Here is a 21,211-nt window from a genome sequence, read left to right on the forward strand (position 1 = left end):
GGAAAAGAGATGTGTGTGATTAAAATATATCATATGATTCACTCAAGGAATACATGGAACAGATAATGACAATAAAATGTCTCTGTACACCTTCAGTTCAGTCATTTTCTTCAGATTTTTTCTGTAATTGGTAAAATATGGGAAAGTGGAATTCATAGATACTAAGAACTGACTGTACTACAAAATGCAGTAAATGTTATAAATCAATACTCTTTTCTTTGAAGAATCAATTATTAAATATTTACAAGTGCCAAGACAAACCATTTAACTATTCAAGGAAAAGCTCAGGGATTATAGAGCAAGCCTGACAAAAATTCAAAATTATATAAACACAGGCACCAGCCACTTCCCTTCTCTACCCCAGTCCACTGCAGAGCACCAGGTTTCTGTGAGACAACTCTCCAAACACATGCTATGTTGGAGCAGGAAGCACCCACGCACTCTGATTCAAGCCTGAGAAGGTTACGGTACATTCACAGGATGGGACTCCTTCCATCGACAGTGTCCACACCTCTAAGCACAGAGAGAAACTTGAACTATCCCTTTAAACTCACAATGAAAACAGAAAAGAGAAGGAGATCAAACATGCCCTCCGTGGCACTTGAACTTGTAAAGGGGTGTGTTTGGATTCCTTAATTCTTTTTCTTCAACATCTGCAGCTGCCTGCAGCAGAATAAGAGCAGAGGCTCTTTTGACACAGTTTTTTAAATGTCTGGAAAAGCAGTTCAGCTTTCAAAGGAGAATGATTAAAACAATTCCTCGTGGAATAGAGGCAGCAGTGGTGGGTATTCAGCCTGAGCTATATATTAAGAATGTATTAAAAACAAAACCCCAGGGGCTGGGATGCAGTTCAGCGGTGCTTGTCTGGTGTACACACAAGACTCAGACAGAATGAGACTCCTAGAACTTGGAAAATAAAGATGCTTCCTGATCCCTAAGTGAATAGATTTAGATATGTAGCCTCTAGCAGTATAATCACCTTATCAAGGGTCTATCCATGGCAAACGATGAAGGAGAGGGAGGGCGGCAGGGAGACAGTACTGAGCCCACAGAGTCACCTAAGTTTAGAGCTGCTGCTGAGTCAGGCAAGGTAAAGAGGAAGGAGCTTAATAAGGGCTCAAACAAAATGGGGTACAGACCTAAACACAGAATTCTCAGCTGAGGAAGATCAAATGGCTGAGCAGTACCTAAGGAGATGGTCAACATCCTTAGTGATGAGTGAAATGCAAATTCAAACAACCTTGAGATTCTACCTCACAGCAGTCAGAATGGCTAAGATCTCAGGGGACAGCAGATGCTGGCAAGGATGTGGAGAAAGGGGAACACTCCTTCATTGTTGGTAGGATTGCCAGCTGGTTACAACCACTCTGAAAATCAGTCTGGAGGTTCCTGAGAAAATTGGATATTGAACTACCTGAGGACCCAGCTATACCACTCTTTGGCATATATCCAAAAGATGCTTCAACATATAACAAGTACACATGGTCCACTATGTTCATAACAGCCTTATTTATAATAGCCAGAAGCTGGGAAGAACCCTGATGTCCCTCAACAGAGGAATGGATACAGAAAATGTGGTACATCTACACAATGGAATACTACTCAGCTATTAAAAACAATGACTTCATGAAATTCATAGGTAAGTGGATGGAACTAGAAAATATCATCCTGAGTGAGATATCCCAGTCACAAAAGAACACACGCGGTATGCACTCATTGATAAGTGGATAGTATCCCAAAGGCTCAGAATACCCAAGAAACAATTCACAGACCACATGAAGTTCAAGAAGCAGGAAGACCAAAGTGTGGATGCTTCAGTCCTTCTTAGAAAGGAGAACAAAATACTCACAGGAAGAAATACAGGGACAAACAGTGGAGCAGAGACTGAAGGAAGGGCCATCCAGAGACTGCCCCACCTGAGGATCCAACCCATATGCAGTCACCAAACCCAGTCACTATTGCTGATGCCGAGAAGTGCTTGCTGACAGGATCCTGATATGGATGTCTCCTGAGAGGCTCTGCCAGAGCCTTATTGATACACATTAAGATGCTTGCAGCTAACCATCAGACTGAGGACGGGGACCCCAACGGAGGAGTTAGAAAAAGGACTGAAAAAGCTGAAGGGGTTTGCAACCCCATAGGAAGAACAACAATATCAACCAAACAGACCCCCCCTCCCCTGCCACACACAGAGCTCCCAGGGACTAAACCACCAAGCAAAGAGTACACATGGGGGGACCCATGTTTCCAGCCGCATATGTAGCAGAGGATGGCATTGTCTGGCATCAATAACAGGAGAAACCCTTGGTCCTGCGAAGGCTCATTACCCCAGTATAGGGAATACCAGGGTGTTGAGGTGGGAGAAGGAGCATCCTAATAGAAGCAAGGGGAGGGGGAGAGGTGAGGGGGAAACCAGGAAAGGTGATAACACCTTTTTAAAGATTTATTTATTTATTATATGTAAGTACACTGCAGCTCTCTTCAGACACACCAGGACATCAGATCTCATTACAGATGGTTGTGAGCCACCATGTGGTTGCTGGGATTTGAACTCAAGACCTCTGGAAGAACAGTCAGTGTGCTTAACCACTGAGCCATCTCTCCAGCAACATTTGAATCGTAAATACATAACTATCCAATAAAAAAAAACTCTTGAAAATAAAAAGGAATCAAACAAAAACAAAACAAAACAGAAACCTGGCTGGGAGATAGCTCGGCTGGTAAAATGCTTAAGGAAGCTGGGACCCAGTGCAGGGGAGGAGACCTGAGGCTCTCTGGGGCTTGGTAACTGGTGTGCTCAAGCTTCAGTGAGGAATCCCACTTTCTTTTTCATTCTTTCTCTTTCTTTCTTTCTTTCTTTCTTTCTTTCTTTCTTTCTTTCTTTCTTTCTTTCTTTCTTTCTTTTGTTCTTTCTTTCTGTCTGTCTGTCTGTCTGTCTGTCTTGAAAGAACCCCAAATTGGGACTCTCGCTCCAGTCTCGGGATGGCGGCATGCCCCAGGAAGCTCGAGAAGCCATTCATGGTGTAATAACAAGAGGCAGCTTTATTAACGAGATCTCAGGCCGACACCGAGGTCTCGGGCCGACACGCCATGCATCCCACGCAGGAGTTGGAGGAGCTGACGACCCCCGAGCCTCTAAAGGAGGTGGGGGTTTATATATGGGAAGCCAGGGAATTTCGCGCGGTTACACAGGATTGGCTAATTCAAAGGACTGACAGTTACTTTTGGCGCGGAGTTACATCAGCAAAGAGTACTTGCTACCTAGCCACTGAGCAATGTGGGGTGGGATGATCCATCACACTCAGCAGGGGGATGACTCACCTCTCGGGAGTGAAGGAAGGGGAGGGGGTGGCTCCAAATGGTCCAGCAAGCCCTATAGTCTCCCTCAGGTAGTCCGGACCTTTTTTATGACTAACTTTTTGAAATTTAACTCTTCAGTCTGTCTTCCTTCCTTCCTTCCTTCGTTTCTTTCTTTCTTCTGTCCTTCTTTCTTTTTCTGTGATCTATAATTTCTTTTCTTTTATTTTTCTCTCATATATTACATCCCAACTGCAGTTTCCTCTCCTTCCTTTCCTCCCAGCCCCTTTCCCTCCTCCCCTCTTCCTCCTTTGTTTCCCTTCAAAAAGAGGAATAGAAACTGGCCTCACAGGGATTATCCATTGAACAAGGCCTAAAAAGATACATTAAGGCTAGTTGCAAATCCTCATATCAAAGGCAGACATGGTAACTCAGCAGGAAGAAAAAGGTCCCAAGCACAAGGCAAGAAGGGTCAGAGATAGTTCCTGAAAGAGCGTACCCCTAAATGAGGAGCCGCGTCTTTCGCTCCGATTGCGGGGTGGGGTGCCCCCCAGGAATCACAAGGAGCCATTCTTGATGTAACAGCAAGAGGTAGCTTTATTAACGAGATCCCAGGTCTTAGCGGGATCCCGGGTCGACACATATCTCACACAGGAGACAGAGGAATCGACCCCGAGCCTCCAGACTCGGGGGTTTATATAGAGGAGGTAAGGGGCATTCACGAGGTTGCACATGATTGGTCAATTCAAATGGTGCACAGTTACTTTCGGCGCGAAATTACATCAGCAAGGAGTACGTGCTCTCCAGCAGCTCGGCAGGCAGGTAGGGTGGCTCATCTCACTCAGGGGGGTGAAGGAAGGGGAAGGGGTAGCTACGGATGGTCAGTGTCCTTGGGGCTGATAGCTGGTTTGGCAAGTCCTATCTCTGGCTCTCCCTCAGGCACGTCCGGCCCTGCACATCTGGACTCTGACAATGAGCAACCTTTATGAAACTCTAGTTCTGCACATTCGGGCTCTGACAATGAGTAACCTTTATGAAACTCTAGTTCTACATTCCCCACTTCTTTTTTTTTGTTAATAGTTCTAATCCTAGAACTTCATGGAGAACTCAGCTTCATCTAGCATAACAGCTTGGTATTGTTGTCTTAACATGAGGATTCTAACCTGGACACTATCCAAGCCTATCCACCAAGGTCATGACTAGCTTTTAGAACTTCTAAGCTTATACAGACTGTGATCCCTGAGGCACAGTCCCAAGAAGTGTTAAGAGTACTAACATATGCAATGTTACATCATTTGTAATGGATGTCAAGCCTATCCCACACCTATCTTGATAGAACCCAGGACAAACATGACTGAATTTCCCTCTAGGTCCCAGCTCTCAGCCCCAACAGCTAGTACATGGCTGGTGAGGGCTGAGAATTGACAGCTGTCAGGGTGGTCAGCAGCACCAGGTACGGTCCTTTCCAGCGAGGCTCGAGTGTCTGGGCTCAGTGTAGCTGCAACCTGGAACTGATGGGATGTCTCAGGGGTCTCCGGGGCATAGGCTGCTTTCAGCTGTGAGCAGATTTCTTTCTGTATCACCTGTAGGTCTTTTAGCCTGGCACACAAATCATTATTACTATGGCACTATGACATGTTGGTTCAGTAACATCATCTAATACAGTCAGGGGAGCTGAGGCCCCATATAAGATCTCAAAGGGGGTAAGGCTGAATCTGTAAGGGGTATTTCTTGCTCTGAAGAGAGCAAGAGGGAAGGAGTGTCACCCAGTCTGCACCAGTCTCCATGGTTAATTTAATTTGGTCAGGGTCTCTTTTAAAATTTTATTTATTTACTCTACCTGTCCTGAACTTTGAGGTCTGTAGATACAATGTAATTTCCAATTGACCTCTAAATACTTGGCCACACCTTGGCTTACTTTGGCAACGAAAGTAGGGCCTTTGTCTGACCAGATTACCTTGGGCATTCCAAATCGGGGGAAGATTTCTTCCAGTATCTTCTTGATTGCAGAGGCCGTCTCTCATTTGGTGAGGAAAGCTTCTATCTATTCCTAAAAAAGTATCTACAAGCACTAGGAGATACTTGTGATTATATTTTTCTGGTTTTATCTCAGTGAAGTTCACTTCGACTTTTCACTAAACTCTCTAGGTCTCTTTGCCCTGTTTGCTTGCTAAGCATTCACTTATTGACATACCTTATACTTTCTACTGTCTCTCTGGCTAAAATCTTAAAGTCTGTTACATACACCTTAACTACTTGGACAAACTTCTTATCTCCTAAATGAGTCCATTTCTGTATTTGTCAAAGTGAGTCTTTTCTTTGTTCTCTGGGGAGTATAGCTTTCCCCTCAAGTGTGCCATTGTCCTTTATCTTTTAAGCAATTTGGGCCTTTTCTAAGTGAGGCCATCCCTTAGTCCGATCCTAGTTCTCAGTGGCTGTCTCTTGCAGGCCTGCAACCAGGATGGGCTCCTGCATAGCCATTTTTCGAGCCACTTGAGCTGCTTCGTTATTGCCCCATGTCACTGAATCTCTTCCCTCCTGATATCCTGAGCAATGAATAGTACTCACAGTTGTTGGCTTCATCAGGGCATCCAAGAGATGGCAAAGGCATCTGCAGCGCTGATGTACTGGGGGGTTGAGCCATCACAGATGACATTGTGTTGTCCACCATGGCAGCAGCCACTTGTTTCTGACCTTCATGAAGAGAAATGTTCCCGTCTGTGGACAAGGTAGCCTCGGCTTTCAGCAGGGGTCAATCAGCCAGTCGCAGAGGTCTTTCCTCCACCCATGGGCTTCTGCCAGTGCTTGACACTCGTGCTGTGGTGGCTCCAGGTCAGGATTGGGCAGCAAGGTGACCAGATTGCCCCCAACAGGTGGAGAATCTAGTCCATGGCAGCTGGTCCCATCTTTTGGGACACTCTATTCAAAGGCAAACATCAGCCACTCTATCACAGTTTAAGTCCTGGATTGGGTGATAATTGTTAGTGCCCGGCTGGCAGGAGTGATATGTTCCAAATAGAACAGCGCTAAGCCATTCATCTCCCAGCATCAGGTACTGGTGCACTGAGACAGGTCTTAAGCTCTGCATACACAGTCTGTAGATATGCATACACATGGCCTCACCCAGCCATTTCAGCCCACGCAAGCCATTTTGGGGAGCAATTTTCTCATGAGCAAGGGATGGGGGCAGTCAGGGATGACTATGAACTAGTGGGTTACCCGGCCCACGCCAAGGTCCACTGTTCTTCGGGCAGTCCATAAGTATTGTTTTTTGCCAGTAGGCCCCTGTACCCAAGGTCTTTGGATACTGGCCCACTGGAGCATAGGAGCACAGAGCATTGGGTCCCTGTATCCATAAAACAACTGGGCAGGCTTCCCTCCTATCTCTGCACATAGCCAGCACTCTAGGACCAAGAAGCTCTCCAGTGGCCCCTCTTGTTCTTTCTTGGGCAGTCCCTGACCCAGTGTCCTTTTTCTTTGCATTAGGCACACTGATCTTTAGCCAGGAATTCTCTTCTGTTGCCAGGTACTGTCTTCCTAGGTTCCCTAACTACTGTGGCCAGTATATGTTTGAAAGACCCCAGCTTAGCAGCAGTAACGCCATTTTGCAAGGCTGTACTTAAGATGACTGGTTCAGGGAAAGGTTAGAACACTGAGTACACAGCGGCTGCCAAACAAGATGTGTTTGGTTGAAGGCCTGGCAACAGGAGGACTGCCGTTGAGCACCTGACAATGAGAAAAGCCCCGGGAGAGGTCCCACACCCTGGTGGGGGGCCGAGTCAGCCATTATGTTCCAGAAAGGTAGCTAAGAAACTTGCCCCCGGGCTGAACCCTTGGGGGGCCGAGTCAGCCGTTATGTTTCAGGAAGGTAGCTAGGAAACTTGCCCCCGGGCTAAACCCTTGCCATATTAGAATCCACCAATTATATCCCTGTAACCATGCATCTGCTTCTGTATGCTTGCTTCTGCTCCCCAAAATCCTATAAAAGCCCATCCTTGGTTCCGTGGGGCGCGCCAGTCCCCCGAGTGACTGAAGCGCCCGCAGGTGCCTGTGCCTGTGTATCCCGACAATAAACCAAATCCTCTTGCTGATTGCATCCTGTGGTGTCTCGGTCTGGTCTTTGGAGTTGGAGGATCTCCATCCCGAGGGAAAGTTCTCCCTGAGAGCTTTTCATGTTCCTCTCTTGTCTTTTATCTCTCTTTAGCTCTCTAGCTTCCTCTTCTTTTTGTCTCTTTTCTTCCCTAGCTTTCTGCTCTTTTTACCTTCTTTTCTCTTTCTCTTTTAACCTTACTTTCTCTGTAACTTATACTAACTCTCAGCAACTTAGCTTAACCCTTCAAATTTCTGTAACTTTCTCTTCATACCCTTTCCTTATCTTAGCCAGATTGGTGGGGCATTTTCCAGCCCCTCAGAGACCCACCCTTGGAGCCTGGCGGCAGACCTGGAGCACTCCCTACCTTCAGGCATCTGAAGAGAGCAGGCAGAAGTGAGGGCCTTCTATCCGTGTCTGGAACATGTTTTTCTGGTCTCCAGTAGGATTCCGTCTTTCATCGGTGGTAAAGAAGACCTGTAACAGTTACTAACAAGCATCTCAAATGGGATGGTGAGAAAACAAGAGAATCTTGAGAATAGAGGTCTACTGAAGAGGGCAAACAGCATTTAGTCACACAGCTAAACCAGGAGGCCTTTCTTGGAATGAAAAGGCCATTGTACAAATAAGCACAAGCTTTGTCTATGAAACGGAAAGTGAGCAGAGAGGCAGCCAATCTGTTATCGACTATCTCTCTAGAGTTAGGTTTTCCCTCAAGGAGCATCTCTCTTCAGTGTGAGCTCCGTAGCTTTGTCTCTCAAGAGAACTTGCCTCCAAATGACACTAGGCTTTTAGTAACAACTAATAACAAAAGGATGGAGCGATGGTTAGAACCTGGTTGCTAGGTGCCAGGTGGCTGACAAAAGAATTGTAACCAGTTCACCTGGGGCTATCAGGACCTCAGTAGCAGCCCTTTACCAAACTGTCTCACTGGGTTTAAAGGGCCCAAGGAAAAGAAAACATTAATAGTGCTGGAGACTGACTCCTCCCTTGGAATAAAGACAGCAGATAAGGCAGGCTTCCTTAAAGAACTTCTCTAAATGAGTGCTCTCCTACTGGGAGCAAATGTCAGAAATTCCTTATAGCCCCACCTAGCTCTCAGCCTTTTTAGATCATTCTTCCTGTAGCATTTCTAACACAGCCTGTCCCTTTTTTTTTTTTTTTTTTTTATAGCCTGTTGACAGCATTTCTGATCTTTTAGGCAGCTACACACTAAGTGTCATACCGGCTGAAACTCCGCCTTTAAGATTCTTTGCTCTCAAGCAAAATTTAAATCTTTTTCCAGCTTATCTCAGCTGTCCACCATGAGATTCCCAGAGATCGTGAACCAAGGTGTAGTAATTCACTAAGAAATCTCTCTATAGTGTTTCTTTTTACCTTAAGCCCTTTCCTTTTAAACAGCTCCTGAAGAGTCAGAAAAATTGGGTGAGACTTGAGAAGTCCCCATGCTCGCTGCAGCAGCTCCGCAGCTAATTTCGCTCCCCTCTACTGTGTGCTGCGAGCACAAGCACAGATAAAACACTATTTTAAAAATTAACTTTGGCTATCAACCAACACACCGCCACTAGAGCGGGGTCTATAAGATTAAGTTTCTTACTCACTAAGCATTAAGGGGACCAAGTAAAACTCTTCGACGAACAAAGCATAACATGATTTCAAACACAGTCATCAGTCCAAAGTCAAACACGAAACAAAAGCCAAAAAAAAAAAGACACTCGACAATACCACAGAAAACAAACCAGACAAGCAAGACTAAAACAAAGCATCCTATAACCAATTTCCACAAATGCCTGGTACCTTCAGTACCTGGCCCAAACTGCAGCTTAACCTTAGCTGCTTCTGGGATACCAAACACAGAATATAGACAACAGACACTAACACATCTAAGCACACTTGTCCGTGCCTATACTTAAATAGGCAGCCGAACTCGACCTCCAAAGTCACAGTCAGATCTTTTTGACTGTCCGTTGCCGGGTCCTCCTGACAAAATTCAGCTTGTGGAACGTCTCTCACGCGTCCCAGAGCCAGGACCCGACAAAGGCTGGCTCACGGAACGTCTCTCACGCGTCCCAGAGCCTGCGCGATTGGGGCGTCCCCCGGTGCGCTTTCTAAAAAGGAAAAAAAGAAAAAAAAAGACTATTCGGAGTAGGAAACACTTCTACTCACAGGCGCCTGTCCAGAGCGGGAAACCCTTCCGCTCAAGTACACTCAAATACGGGGCAGGAAACCCATCTGCCCAAGTGTACTGTCTGTCCGGGGCGGGAAACCCTTCTGCCCGAGTGCACTCAAATACGGGGCAGGAAACCCATCTGCCCAGATGTACTCGAAAACGGGGTGCACTCAAATTCGGGGTGGGAAGCCCTTCCACCCGAGCACACCCAACTTAAACCTTAGACCATGGCACAATACACAGTACGAGAAGCACAACATACACGCACACACATACATACACATACACGGCGGCCGCTTTCCAGCACTCACACTAACGTACCTCCAAGTGGCATTCGGGGTTCCGGGGGTCACGCTCTGATCCCGGACGAGCCCCCAAATGAAAGAGCGTACCCCTAAACGGGGAGCCTCGTCTTTCGCTCCGATTGCGGGGAGGGGTGCCCCCCAGGAATCACGAGGAGCCATTCTTGATGTAACAGCAAGAGGTAGCTTTATTAACGAGATCCCAGGTCTTAGCGGGATCCCGGGTCGACACATATCTCACACAGGAGACAGAGGAATCGACCCCGAGCCTCCAGACTCGGGGGTTTATATAGAGGCGGTAAGGGGCATTCACGAGGTTGCACATGATTGGTTAATTCAAATGGTGCACAGTTACTTTCGGCGCGAAATTACATCAGCAAGGAGTACGTGCTCTCCAGCAGCTCGGCAGGCAGGTAGGGTGGCTCATCTCACTCAGGGGGGTGAAGGAAGGGGAAGGGGTAGCTACGGATGGTCAGTGTCCTTGGGGCTGATAGCTGGTTTGGCAAGTCCTATCTCTGGCTCTCCCTCAGGCACGTCCCGCCCTGCACATCTGGACTCTGACAATGAGCAACCTTTATGAAACTCTAGTTCTGCACATTCGGGCTCTGACAATGAGTAACCTTTATGAAACTCTAGTTCTACATTCCTACTCCCACTCTTGGCAGTGAGAGATCTCGTTCCAAAAAATAAGGTAAAATGTGATTAAGGAAAACACCTAACATTGGCCTTTGACCTCCATATACATGCACTCATGTGCACCCTTATACACACATACTGACATACACACATACGGACATACACACACATACGGACATACACACACCTACGGACACACACACATACACAAATGAAGAGCGATGATGTGATTAATGGTCAAGTTGAATTAGACACTTAGCATCTATCATAAAACTCTCCAGCTATGAAATAAGGACAGCCTGGGAGTAGGGTTATATCATTAGCACTTTGGTGAGTATTGTTCAATTGTAGTATTAGTCACTAATGTCGAATCCTCCAGAGAAGCAAAGACGGACCAACTGTTAAACATCACTGTGGTCCTGTTTGTCGGCGCCAGCACCAACAGGGTACTGAGAATCGGGCGAAAGGCTACGGGATGAAAGAAACAAGCACACACACACAGGTTATCGTGTCAAGCCAGGAGAGGAAGAGAGGAAGAGAGAGAGAGAAAAAGAGAGAGAGGGAGAGCAGGAGAGAGAGTGAGAGTGAGGAAAAAGAGTGAGAGTCTCCTGTAGCTTTATTCACCACTTATATACCCAAGTCTCCAGGTAGAAAATAACTGGGAAGCACAGTGGGAAACCCTGGCTCCTGACTACCCGGCTGCTGACTTTGGTAACGAAAGACCAACAAGAGACCTGAATTAATTAGGGAGAAATCCCAGAAGACCAGCCTAAATCTCCAGGATAAAGGCTGAGGAAGCAAAAGGCAGAAGTAAATTGACCACCACCCAGGTGTGGTCCAGGTGTGTCAGTTCCACGTGCATCAGCCGGGCTCAGCAGAGGTCATGCAGTGGAGATACCGGGTGTTTACTACTTGGTCTTTTCTTCCTGTGCTGTAAATACAAGGGAGAGGCCTCTGTCCAACAATCCCATTACTTTAACTGTGGCCATACAGTTACAAAGCGGCCAGACCCAAATCCAATATGGCTCACTACACCTGTTCACACCATGCAAATCTGATAGCAGCTGGCAGAGAAGGCCAGGCTCTTTGAAAGCCTTCCCCTAAACAGTTTTCAGAATGCCCACGTAGGCACACTGTGTCTGTGTCGAGACGGAGGCTGGTTATTGAAGACATACTGAGTGACAAAACTGGGGTTCCAAGTCCCTAATTCTGAGCGCCCTACACAGGTGAGTGCCCTGATTGTGAACACGTGTCCATCCTACCTGGTCTTTACCATGGTAGCACATGCAGGCCCCCAACCAAGATGCAGGCTAGACTCCTCCTTCGGGACACTGGTTGAAAGACCCACCCCATGAGTCTTAACTCAGAGTTGCAACAGGCTTGAACGAGCCCAGGCACGCCCAGATACCTAGGGCCGAGTCACCGTGAAAACTAACAGACCATAAAAGGAAAGGAATGCAGAACAGACCAGGAGTACCACTCACAGGCCACCTGGCAGGAAGAGATAAGCCCCCAGCCCCCGACATCCAGGACGCCCCAAACCTGCCAATGTGTGTAGCTATACCTTATTACCTCATCATGTGAAATAGCCAATCATATGTGAACATGTCTATGTGCCTCGTTTGAATCCACCAATCCCCGTAACTATGCATCTGCTTCTGTACGCCCGCTTCTGCTTCCCCAATCCCTATAAAAGCCCCATGCTGGAGCTGCTGGGCGCGCAAGTCCTCCGAAGAGACTGTGTGCCCGCAGGTACCTGTGTTTTCCAATAAACCCTCTTGCTGATTGCATCCGAGTGGACTCGGCTCGGTCATTGGGCGCTTGGGACTCCTCCTGAGGGAAAGGTCCTCTCTGGGGGTCTTTCATTATGGGGGCTCGCCCGGGGTTTGGAGACCCTCTGCCCAGAGACCACCGACCACCCACCGGGAGGTAAGCCGGCCGGCGTTTGTCTTGTCTGTTGTGTCTTGTCCTGTGAACGATCGATCAATAGGCTCAGATCTGGGGACTATCTGGGCGGGCCAGAGAAGGAGCTGACGAGCTCGGACTTCTCCCCCGCAGCCCTGGAAGACGTTCCAAGGGTGGTTGGAGGAGAGGGAGATCCGGATCCGTGGCACCTCCGTCCATTTTCGGAGGGATCCGCACCCTTGATGACTCTGTCTGAATTTTATTGGAGTAGAGGATCCAAGACCCTCGCTGACTCCGTCTGAATTTTTGGTTTCAGTTTGGTACTGAAGCCGCGCGGCGCGTCTGCTTGTTACTTGTTTGACTGTTGGAATTGTTTGTCTTCTTTGTGACCTGACTGTGGTTTTCTGGACGTGTTGTGTCTGTTAGTGTCTTTTTGACTTTTGTTTCGTGTTTGAATTTGGACTGACGACTGTGTTTAAAATCTTGGACCGACGACTGTGTTTGAAATCATGAAACTGTTTGCTTTGTTCGTTTTACTTGGTCCCCTTAACGCTTAGTGAGTAAGAAACTTAATTTTGTAGACCCCGCTCTAGTGGCAGTGTGTTGGTTGATAGCCAAAGTTAATTTTTAAAACATAGTGTTTTGGGGGTTGGGGATTTAGCTCAGTGGTAGAGCTCTTGCCTAGCAAGCGCAAGGCCCTGGGTTCGGTCCCCAGCTCTGAAAAAAGGAAAGAAAAACAAAACAAAAACATATAGTGTTTTATCTGTGCTTATGCTCGCAGCCAGCTGTGATGAACTGGGAAAGATTTAAATTTTCCTTGGGAGTAAGGAATCTTAAAGGTGGAGTTTCAGCCGGTATGGCACTTAGTGCGTAGCTGCCTAAAAGATCAGAAATGCTGTTAACAGGCTATAAAAAAGGGACAGGCTGTGTTAGAAATGCTACAGGAAGAATGATCTAAAAGGGCTGAGAGCTAAGTGGGGCTATAAGGAAAACAAGAACAGGAAAGGAATTTCTGACATTTGCTCACAGTAGGAGAGCACTCATTTAGAGAAGTTCTTTAAGGAAGCCTGCCTTATCTGCTGTCCTTATTCCAAGGGAGGAGTCAGTCTCCAACATTAAATTACTTTTCTCGCTGATCATCATTAACATGGAGAGTGCCTTTGGTCCTATCCCCACAACAGCCAGTTCCTGCCCCTATGGTTAAAATGCCCCAGGTTGGGGGACAAAAAGAGCCCCTAAAATAGTTTCAAAGAATCTACAACTGTGAAGAACTTTGTTTTGCCAGTCAGGATTAATGTTTTCTTTTCCATGGGCCTATAGCCCACTGAGACAGTTTGGTAAAGGGCTGTTACTAAAGTCCTGAAAGCCCCAGGTGAACTGGTTACAATTCTTTTGTCAGCTGCTTAGTATTTAGCACCCAGGTTCTAACCATCTCTCCATCCTTTTGTTATTAGTTGTTACTAGAAGCCTAGTGTCATTTGGAGGCTGGTTCTCTTGAGAGGCAAAGCCACCAAGCTGACACTGAAGGGAGGTAGGTACTCCTTAAGGGAAAATCTAAGCCCAGAGAGACAGCCAGTAACAGCTAGGCTGCCTCTCTGCTCGCCTTTCTGTTTCATAGACAAAGCTTGTGCTTATATTTACAGTGGCCTTTTTGTCCAAAAAAAAGGCCTCCTGGTTTAGCTGTGTGACTAAATGCTATTTGTCCTCTTCAGTGGACCTCTCTCCTCTAGATTCCCTTCTTGTTTTCTCACCATCCCACGTGAGATGCTTGTTAGTAACTGTTACAGGTCTTCTTTACCACCGAGGAAAGACAGAATCCTACTAGAGGCCTGAAAGAATGTTCCAGACATGGCTAGAAGGCCCTCACTTGTGCCTGCTCTCTTCAGACGCCTGAAGGTAGGGAGTGCCAGGTCTGCCCCCAGGCTCCAAGGGTGGGTCTCCTAGGGGCTGGAAAATGCCCCACCAATCTGGCTAAGATAAGGAAAGGGTATAAAGAGAAAGTTACAGAAATTTGAAGGGTTAAGCTAAGTTGCTGAGAGTTAGTATAAGTTACAGAGAAAGTAAGGTTAAACAAAGAAAAAGAGAAAAGAAGGTAAAAAGAGCAGAAAGCTAGGAAAGAAAAGAGACAAAAAGAAGAGGAAGCTAGAGAGCTAAAGAGAGATAAAAGACAAGAGAGGAACATATACTGGCCACAGTAGTTAGGGAACCTAAGAAGACAGTACCTGGCAACAGAAGAGAATTCCTGGCTAAAGATCAGTGTGCCTAATGCAAAGGAAAAAAAAAGACACTGGGTCAGGGACTGCCCCAGAAAGAACAAGAGGGGACACTGGAGAGCCTCTCGGTCCTGGAGTGCTGGCTATGTGCAGAGATAGGAGGGAAGCCTGCCCAGTTGTTTTATGGATACAGGGACCCAATGCTCTGTGCTCCTATGCTCCAGTGGGCCAGTATCCAAAGACCTTGGGTACAGGGGCCTACTGGCAACAAACAATACTTATGGACTGCCCGAAGAACAGTGGACCTTGGCGTGGGCCGGGTAACCCACTAGTTCATAGTCATCCCTGACTGCCCCCATCCCTTGCTCATGAGAAAATTGCTCCCCAAAATGGCTTGCGTGGGCTGAAATGGCTGGGTGAGGCCATGTGTATGCATATCTACAGACTGTGTATGCGGAGCTTAAGACCTGTCTCAGTGCACCAGTACCTGATGCTGGGAGATGAATGGCTTAGCGCTGTTCTACTTGGAACATATCACTCCTGCCAGCCGGGCACTAACAATTATCACCCAATCCAGGACTTAAACTGTGATAGAGTGGCTGATGTTTGCCTTTGAATAGAGTGTCCCAAAAGATGGGACCACTGGTCAGCTGCCATGGACTAGATTCTCCACCTGTTGGGGGCAATCTGGTCACCTTGCTGCCCAATCCTGACCTGGAGCCACCACAGCACGAGTGTCAAGCACTGGCAGAAGCCCATGGGTGGAGGAAAGACCTCTGCGACTGGCTGATTGACCCCTGCTGAAAGCCGAGGCTACCTTGTCCACAGACGGGAACAGTTCTCTTCATGAAGGTCAGAGATAGGTGGGTGCTGCCATGGTGGACAACACAATGTCATCTGGGATGGCTGAACCTCTACCCCCCCAGTACATCAGTGCCGCAGATGCCTTTGCCATCTCTTGGATGCCCTGGTGAAGCCAACAACTGTGAGTACTATTCATTGCTCAGGATATCAGGAGGGAAGAGATTCAGTGGCATTGGGCAGTAACAAAGCAGATAAAGTGGCTCGGGAAATGGCTATGCAGGAGCCTATCCTGGTTGCAGGCCTACAAGAGACAGCCACTGAGAACTAGGATCGGACTAAGGGATGGCCTCACTTAGAAAAGGCCCAAATTGCTTAAAAGATAAAGGACAATGGCACACTTGTGGGGGAAGCTATACTCCCCAGAGAACAAAGAAAAGACTCACTTTGCCAAATACAGAAATGGACTCATTTAGGAGATAAAAAGTTTGTCCAAGTAGTTAAGTGTATGTAATAGACTTTAAGATTTTAGCCAGAGAGGCAGTAGAAAGTATAAGGTATGTCAATAAGTGAATGCTTAGCAAGCAAACAGGGCAAAGAGACCTAGAGAGTTTGGTGAAAAGTCGAAGTGAACTTCACTGAGATAAAACCAGAAAAATATAATCACAAGTATCTCCTAGTGCTTGTAGATACTTTTTCAGGAATAGATAGAAGCTTTCCTCACCAAACAAGAGACGGCCTCTGCAATCATCAAGAAGATACTGGAAGAAATCTTCCTCCAATTTGGAATGCCCAAGGTAATCTGGTCAGACAACGGCCCTACTTTCGTTGCCAAGGTAAGCCAGGGTGTGGCCAAGTATTTAGAGGTCGATTGGAAATTAAATTGTATTTACAGACCTCAAAGTTCAGGACAGGTAGGGTAAATAAATAGAACTCTAAAAGAGACCCTGACCAAATTAACCATGGAGACTGGCACAGACTGGGTGACACTCCTTCCCTCTTGCTCTCTTCAGAGCAAGAAATACCCTCCCAGATTCAGCCTTACCCCCTTTGAGATCTTAAATGGGGCCTCAGTCCCCCTGACTGTATTAGATGATGTTACTGAACCAACATGTCATAGTGCCATAGTAATAATGATTTGTGTGCTAGGCTAAAAGACCTACAGGTGATACAGAAAGAAATCTGCTCAGAGCTGGCAGCAGCCTATGCCCTGGGGACCCCTGAGACATCTCACCAGTTCCAGGTCGGAGACTCGGCTACATACGATGGCACCGAACCCAGATACTCACTGGAAAGGTCCTCTCTGGGGGTCTTTCATGGTAACACTTGTACACTGCCTTCGGTCTGTGCAAGACAGCCTATTTCTTCAGCAAATTCTTAGTTGGCATCTGCTACGTGGCAGACTGCAATATGGCTCAGCAGACTTAGGAGACAGTGGTGCATGAGAGCAGACGGTCTCATCCCTTTTCATGGGAATCATATGTTAGTGCAGGAGCAAGACAATAAACAAACGCACATCCATCGACACAAAACAGAAAGAGCCTAGCATGAGGGGCCCATTCTCTTCAGAAAGCAAAGGAGCCCTCATGTGCACACAGAATTAAACACTTCACAATACCAGAACCCCCTTTACATTCACGCTTTGGTTAGCCTAGGCCAAGTCAGGAAGGAGAGTTGCAAAGATATGTCTGATCAATTCTAATTAAAGGATGATTACTCAGACACAATAAGATACATTAAATGGGGGCTGGGGATTTAGCTCAGTGGTAGAGCGCTTACCTAGGAAGCGCAAGGCCCTGGGTTCGGTCCCCAGCTCCGAAAAAAAGAACCAAAAAAAAAAAAAAAAGATACATTAAATGTCAGTAGACTGGCCAGTAAACAGTCCAGAGCCACTTTCTTATTTAGGACTCTCCTGGTCACCACATTTGTGCTAGAGGGTTAAGGCTATCCTCAAATATAAATAATGCACCATACATTATCGTCTAGGAATGTTTGAAGCCATTAGTTGGTCTCTTCCTAGCAAATTACCATATGAGGTTCCTAGTAAATGCAAGGAATCAGCAAGTAACTTTGACTACTTGGAAAACCTAGATTACCATGTCTGCGGAACAAAGTACACCTTCACTTGTCAAGGACAAGGCTGATTTAAGATGAATAGACACAGGGTTTATTCATAGAGATCCATTTCATCAGAATAGATACTTGCAGGAATCTGATTTAATTGATCTAATTTTGGAGTACAACATTCCGAGGAGAGGTTTTTTAAATATCATGCAAAGATTTTTGCATAACTTTCTAAGAAAATAATTGGGGCATAATTTACATAATTATTTCCGTATCCCCTTATTTTCTCACATCCTTGGCTCCTCTTGAGACTCTGAGTAGGCTCAGCTTAATTGGTTAGGGCAGTGATAGATGTCAATATTTGTGTGTGTGTGTGTGTGTGTGTGTGTGTGTGTGTCTGTGTGTCTGTGTGTCTGTGTGTGTCTGTGTGTGTCTATGTGTGTGTCTGTGATTGCGTGTGTCTGTGTCTGTGTGTGTGTGTGTTTGTGTCTGTGTCTGTCTGTGTGTCTGTGTGTGTCTGTGTGTGTGTCTCTTTGTGTGTGTGTGTGTCTGTGTGTATCACTTTGTGTGTGTGTCTGTGTGTGTCTGTGTGTATCACTTTGTGTGTGTGTCTGTGTCTGTCTGTGTGTCCCTCTGTATGTGTGTGTGTGTGAGTGTGTGTGTCTGTGTGTCTGTATGTGTGTGTCTGTCTGTGTGTGTGTGTGTCGGTCTGTGTGTGTGAGTGTGAGTGTCTGTGTGTCTGTATGTGTGTATCTGTCTGTGTATGTGTGTCTCTGTGTGTGTGTGTGTGTCTGTGTCTGTGTGTGTCTGTGTGTGTGTCTGTGTGTGTATGAGGTATGGCTTAGAACTTAGGTACGGCCTCAGATATGAAGTGACTGGTATTATACAGGAAGTGGCTAGGCTTGGATGCACAGTCTTGTAGTCTCAGCATTCATTCTAGAAGTTAAAAAGGTGGAGAATTTCAAACCAATTTTTACTTTAAAGTGAGATTGACTCTAAAAAAAAGGAAGGGACCAGGCATGGTGGCACCTACCTTTGATCCCAGCACTCGAGAGGCAGAGGTAGGTAGATTTCTGTAAGTTCAAGGCCAGGAAGTGTGTAGAGTAAAGTAAAGGTCAGCCAGTGCTACAGAGTGAGGCACTGCCTCAGAACAAAATAAAACACACAAATTAATAAAAGTTTAAAGAAAGGAAGGAAGAGAAATGGAAACCAGGGAGAAGAGGTGCATTAGCTGTTGCCAGTGCAGTTCTAAGGGTGACATAATCAGGTTCTATTTGAACACTGTGTCCTAAGTTGATGTCGTGGGGTAAGTCCAGTCATGGACATTTAGAATTTAACTCTTTATCCATTAGACTCTTGACCACATATCTATGTGACCATAGGTGGCCAACTGGAATGGTCCAAATAGGCGCCATCAGAGGGAAAGTCTTGCAGGTCTCATGTCATGATGCTATGCGGTGAGAATTATAGGTATTTTTGACAGATCAATCATTTTGGAAGAGTGGGGCAGCTCTGATTATAAGGCACCATTGGTTCATTCTATATGTTTAGGACTTCAAAGCAATATTACAATGATATTTCTTTAAATGTTTTAACTGCAAACTTGAGATTTAAAAAAAAAATCTAGCTTTTCCTGGATTATGATTGTTAAAGTAAATTTGATCATCTGTTAAATCTCCTAGGTTGAAAACTGTTTTCTGCTCATAGTTTTCTGAAATTTGAAGTGATTTGAGGCTAACCCACTTCCTGAGTTACTTCCTGATCTCTAAGTGTAAAAACATAAAGATGTGGTTTCTTAAGGTATCAAGTAGTGTGGGAAGTATTTGGAATGGCCAATGTGATATCTTCCAGGTGGAATAAGTTGTTGTATTCAGTTTGGTTGATTTTATTATGTATTACAAATCAGTTCAAGCAACCACCTTAGAACAGTAACCACACCAGTGGGTCCTAGTCACTGTGTCTAATGCTTGGCCAGTGTGCTTTTATTTAAATAAAAAAAAGACCCTTCATTTCAATTATGGAAATAGATGTTTGATGGTCTCTAAAATATATTTTTCTAATTAAAGTCATTGCTTGAAGTACCCAAAGAGGCTAGACAGCCCTACAGTTTTTGTTATGTGTCAAAATCATGAATTGTGTTTCGACTTAGATCTCTGCTCATTGCATATGCTCACATCAGAACTAAAAAATTAATGTTGGTAACAGAGTTTCTAGAATCTATACACAGTAAATCTATATACAGGCCTCTTTCCTCCTTGGGCATCTGAAGGCAAGATGGTTCACCAGCAGCTCTACTGGAGTCCCCGCGAAAGTTTGGCCAGGGTTCTCGCTCTTGCTGCGTCTGCTCTAACTGCCACGGTCTGATCCATAAACATGGGCTGAACATGTGCCAACAGTGCTTCCGTCAGTACGTGAAGGACATAGGCTTCATTAAGTTGGACTAAGCAACCTGAATGGATTATTCAACTGTCTACCCAGTGAAACTGACTGTCTACCCACTGATAGAAATCATGCTAGTCTTTGTGCACACAGAATAAAAAAAGTGAAGGCCTCAAAAAAAAAATCTATGTACAGTAGATCCATCTATATATAGTAAAATTTTATGATTATTCTTAAGATGTAAGCAGTCACTGAATAATTTTCTATTAGACTTATTGTCAAAGTTAGACATTTCAGAATAAAGTATGCTTAGGGCTTTCCTGGAGTATCAAGAGAATCATCGGTCTATTTCAGAGAATACAGAGGGCTACTGGGTAGGGTACAGCAGCATTTAACTAGAGCATAGTGATGTTATAGATGGCAATCTATTCGCCAATAGTGCTTGTTCTGTTGTACAAGTGCAACAGGCAATCAAGGTAGAAGGCCTGTGGGTAGGAGAACATCGAGGAAAGCAATGGGCTTAGGATATGTCCCTTATTTTACTGAGGGCATTTAAAATGGACATTGTCATTAATATCCGAATACGAGCACTGTCAGTCATCTCTGTAGTTCATAGCGCTAACTAAAGTACAAAGAATATTAAGCACCCTTATTATGTTAGTCACTTTACTTTTATAAGATGAGGGGATAAATCTTTTACCCAGAGGCCATCTAGAATACTGAAAACACGGTTAAAAGGCAAATTAATCTTGATTTTTAAAGTGCTGTGTAATGGGTATAGCTTTAGGAGAGACATAAGAAGATTTCGTATGTATAGGATGTTGCTTAATGAACAACACTGCATAACACTCCATCTCTGTGACAACTTGGAGTGCGGACAGTCTGCACTGCTGCTTGTGCAAGGCAGCAAGTGGCCAGGTGAGGCTCGTTTTGGAAATGGAAAGACTGGGACATACATGGCACAGGAAGTGAATCGATGACTTGGAGGATGCCATGAGTACCTGGAAGAGAAAGGGCTGGGGAAAGCAAAGGTCACATCTGCCTTTCAGTCCCAGGCTCCTGGAAGAAAGAATGGACAGGGGTAGGGAGCCAAAGTAGCAAAGTCAAGACGAGATGGCACATGTGAGTTTAGGAAGGAGAGAACAGAAGGAACGAGGTAGTTGTTCTCTGTCTTCCCATTCACTCAATATACCACCGAGTCCATAATAGAGTTAAAGTCAGCTATAATCACACACACTTTAAACTGAGGGGGGAATTGGTAAGAAAAAGAAAAATAAGCCCAACAAATATGAATCCAGATGTGGTGTTAGCTTTGCATCTTAGATACAATGTTCTGAATGCTGGATGACGGTGT

The 21,211-nt window shown here is 45.7% G+C and overlaps 1 pseudogene; it reads left to right on the top strand.

The window, feature by feature from the left end:
* The first annotated feature begins 19,743 nt into the window (after window positions 1-19,743).
* Window positions 19,744-19,922, top strand: Rps29-ps5 (ribosomal protein S29, pseudogene 5; annotated as a pseudogene).
* Window positions 19,923-21,211: the final 1,289 nt, after the last annotated feature.

Source organism: Rattus norvegicus, chromosome 12, assembly GCF_036323735.1.
Source record: "Rattus norvegicus strain BN/NHsdMcwi chromosome 12, GRCr8, whole genome shotgun sequence".
Classification (NCBI taxonomy): domain Eukaryota; kingdom Metazoa; phylum Chordata; class Mammalia; order Rodentia; family Muridae; genus Rattus; species Rattus norvegicus.